At 35.1% G+C, this 4,318-nt stretch overlaps 1 protein-coding gene across 2 annotated transcripts in view; it reads left to right on the top strand.

Moving 5' to 3' along the window:
* Window positions 1–4,318, top strand: part of LOC117102925 (aquaporin-7-like) — a 39,355-nt gene that overhangs the window by 703 nt on the left and 34,334 nt on the right. The gene's annotated exons all lie outside the window — the stretch shown is intronic.

Genomic DNA, 4,318 nt, shown 5'->3' with positions numbered 1-4,318 from the left:
AATAAGAGAAAAGAAAGATGGGAGAGGGAGGGAAAGAGAAAGAAGAGAAAAAGAAAAGGAAAGGAAAAGAGAAGAGAAAAATAAAAACAAGAATAAAAAGGAAGATATCATAGTGACTCACAACACCCTGCAACCCCTTCTCCACTTCAAAACATAACTCCTTTGATCTATGCTGCCCGATGGCGTAACCACTAGGGGCCAAGGGGAAAATATCTATCTTTGGAAAATCTTCCCCACCCCTTTATAAATGCCCTTTTCATCCCCTGGAAGTGCCTAAAAACCTCAAATTTCGCGCACATTTCTTGTTAACATGGGCCAATTTCCTCTAAAAATTGCATATTTTAGGGAGTTTTGACCTATTCCAACGAAATTAGAATTAAAAACACCGGGGGACAAGGGGAAAATATCCATCTTTGGAAAATCTTTCCCAATCTCTTGCCAAATGCATCCTCTGAAAGTGCCTAAAATTCTCAAATTCTTTGCGCGCATTTCTTATTACGGTAGGCCAATTTCCTCTATAAATTGCACATTTTAGGGAGTTTTCATCAATTCCGACGAAATTAGAATTAAACACTAAAATAAATTGCACGCTTCGCGCGCATTTTTTTTGTTGCTTTTTTAGGTTTAACCTTTTAAGTTATTTAAAAACATAATAGTCCCAAACTCAAGAAAGATTAAGGTAGATCGTTTTAACCTAAAAAAATGCCTCAATGTGTATTGATGGTGAAAGAATATGTTTGTAATAAATAAAACCATGATGAAAATGCTTATATTTAGTTTCAAACACACGTGTGTGTGGCCTTTATTATAAATAAGATAAGCCCTATGTCGTATTGTTTTTTATATGGGGAGTGGGGTGGTTTGGGTATGGTAAGTTACTAACCGGGAAAATAAATACCCACTCTGACCCAAGCCCCTGTTACGCGCCTGGTGTTAGCGCCAATGTGTGCCCTTGTGCGGACAGGGGATGTACCTGCCCCCCTCTGAAGCTGGAAACCTTGTTTTTTCAAAATAAATTGACGGAAATTGCTATTATAGGCCTAATCAATAAATTCCTCATCAACCGATATAACCTTAAACATTCTTGGAATTGACATAACATTACTGATGTCGTACACACCCTTCAGTGTGAAATGTGGCTCTCTTTGCAAGCACATCTAACATCTAAGGAAAGAAGAGCTTAGTGTACCAGATAAAATAATTTTTTTATCAACATCATTACATTATGCTAATTTTCATCTTTGTAAGCGCATAAGACAGTGCAAATTATTTCTGTGACAGTCTGAAGTGTGTAAAGCTCCATTTTATCCCATACATAGTCAAAATATTGGGGGATGAGATTCAATGGCTGTCTCTTATACACATCTAGATGTGTATAAGAGACAGCTACGCCTATGGTCGCAGTGCAAAAGTCAAGTTTCGCGGTGCAAAACTAAAGTGGTGCAGTGCAAAACGTAAGTGGCGCAGTGCAAACTCAAAATGCGTGTGCCACCACTTTAATTTTGCAATGCGCCACTTGCCTTTTGCACAGCAATTGTAGTTTATCCTTTTTATGGAACGCCAAAAGGACAAACCACAAGTGGCGCAGTGCAAAACTAAAGTTGCACAGTGCAAAAGTCGAGTGGCGCAGTGCAAAACTAAATTGGTACAGTGCAAAACTAAAGTGGCGCAGTGCAAATCCAAATGCGTGTGCCACTACTTGACTTTTGCACTGCGCCACTTGACTTCTGCACTGTGCCACTTGACGTTTGCACTGCACATGACTCTTGCACTGCGCCACTTTCGGCGTGATATCGCCAAAAAGGACAAACAAAAATCACAGTGCAAAACTAAAGTGGCGCAGTGCAAGCTCAAATGCGTGCACCGCCACTTGACTTTTGTACTGTGCCACTTGACTTCTGCACTACGCCAGTTGACTTTTGCACTGCGTCACTTGACTTTTGTATTGTATGGAACGCCAATTTTGGCATTAAAATGAAACTAACAACAATATAAATGAATAAAAAAATAATCAGGAACACATAATTCACTTTTTCTTAATAATTTCACAACAACACCACCACCCCGTCGGGGAGAGAAAGCAAAATTCGTCGGGGAGAAAAAAAAATTATATGTATTTTCTACATATTAGTAAACTGTATAATCAAAATTAGCCGTTGAAACCCCTAAATTGTTAAAATTTTCGAAACCTTTTAATCGAAGCTTGACCACGCCCACATTGCTTTCGTCTGGGAAATATGACCACTCGTCGGGGGCATCGGCCCCCTCGTAGGGGACCTCGCCCCCCCCCCCCCCCCCGTCGGCAAATCCTGGCGCCACCCCTGCCTATGGCACAGTTGTCAGCCATGGCTACTAGAGACTAATTAGAAGCTTTAGTAGTGATGGGTTATACGAATAAACAAATTGCTGAAGAAATGGAGGTAAGCGTAAGCACCATAAAAAACCTCCGGCGTAATTTCCGATTGAGAAAGAGTGACCTTTCGAGTGATATTAGCGGTAAGTTTGAAATAATTTCTGTTGCTTTTTGTTTCTACATCATTGCTAGGCTAGTCAGGGTAGACTACTCATATTTATGCTAGGGCCAGTGACAAAGGGTCGACGCAACTGACGGGCCCAGTTAGGAAGATCGATTCAATAACATACATTTTCACATTGTTTAAAGCTCATATTGACATTTTCAGCCTTTAATTTTATTAATTAGACCAATAATATCTTATAGAGTAATAATCTTTTGGCAAATCAAAAAAGTATAATGAGACAGATTTGTTTTTTTTCACTCAAATAGATTTCTTCATCTTTCCTGTTTACAGTTTGACAAAATGTAAAAAATATTATATACAGACGGTTTTAAGGATTTTATTCTGTGTGATTAGACTTCTACAATGATATTAATTTTATTGTGGTCTTAGTGTGCGACAACGATTTTCTGATATTTATATATTGAGAAATAAATACTGTTTAGGCATTTTAATTATTCATATTTTATTACTGTGGCCTTTAATAATAATAATAATAATAATAATAATAATAATAATAATAATAATAATAATAATAATAATAATAGTTCATTCTTATATAGCGCAATTTACCTGTAGGCCTTTTTTAAAAAAAAAGTTACAACTGTACTTTTATTGTTATCGTTACCTGTGTAAAAGTATTACAGTATTATGACTACATTACTATTATTATTATTATTATTATTATTATTATTATTATTATTATTATTGTTATAATTATTATTATTATTATTATTATTATTGTTATTATTATTATTATTATTATTATTATTATTATTATTATTATTATTATTATCGTCGTCGTCGTCGTCGTCGTCGTCGTCGTCATCATCATCATCATCAGTAACTTGGGAGTGACCAAGTGACAACTTCCATTTTAACTTTTCGGTATGATAAGAGAAAAGTATGTATCCTGGTACGACAAATCTTTACTGAGCGGACAGACAAGTAAAGATGATTGGCGTTATTTAGTTTATGTAACAGCGTGCGCGTATGAGTATGTATCGACATGTAATACTGCATTATATAACAACATGTAAATGTAAAGAAAACAAGTAGAGGCCCAATAATGAATAATGATAGAAAAATAATGTCGAATGTAACATTATTTTAATATAAAAAAAAAGGAGCCCAATAAATCCAAAGAAGTTGAAAACATAAACAAGGCTTAATTTAGGCCAACGGTAACACTTTGCTGCAACAATATGTGATTAATATACTTTGTGGGCGCGTTTTTGAGTAATAAATAGGAATAACACTTTATTATTTGAGCTATATTTATTCAAACTTCAATGTTCACAACAAACATACATAGCAGCAATAAGGCTGTTACGTTACATATGGTGTTTACAAAGTTAAAATATTAAAACAGCATGGCAATAAATAAATAAATATATAAAAATAAGAATACAGAAGTTAAGTTATCGGAAGTTAATTACAACAGATCCGGGCTTAGAAGACTACCGTATGTGTGCCACAGTCATTCTCCTACTGATCAGCAGAGAAAATAATCATTTGAGACAAATGCAATTTATTTATTTAAATATCTTTGCCGCGTTTAAGCACAACTCTTAATTTTAATGCTTATATATATACATATATATATGTATATATATATATATGTATATATATACATATATGTATAGATTAAAAGGCAAAATACTGGAAAACAACAATGCTGTGGGAAACAATGGCTGGATCTCAGTAGAGATACAAAAATGATAAGCAACAGCTAAAAAGTAAACGTAAGTAAACAGCCAGAAATAGAACCAGAGCTTTCGGACAACACTAGTCCTTCCTCA

The sequence above is a fragment of the Anneissia japonica genome, unplaced genomic scaffold (assembly GCF_011630105.1).
Source record: "Anneissia japonica isolate Jap-2015-1 unplaced genomic scaffold, ASM1163010v1 scaffold285010_len649756_cov215, whole genome shotgun sequence".
NCBI classification, from domain to species: domain Eukaryota; kingdom Metazoa; phylum Echinodermata; class Crinoidea; order Comatulida; family Comatulidae; genus Anneissia; species Anneissia japonica.
Note: the sequence above shows the minus strand (reverse complement) of the source record. Positions and strands in the feature narration are given on the sequence as shown.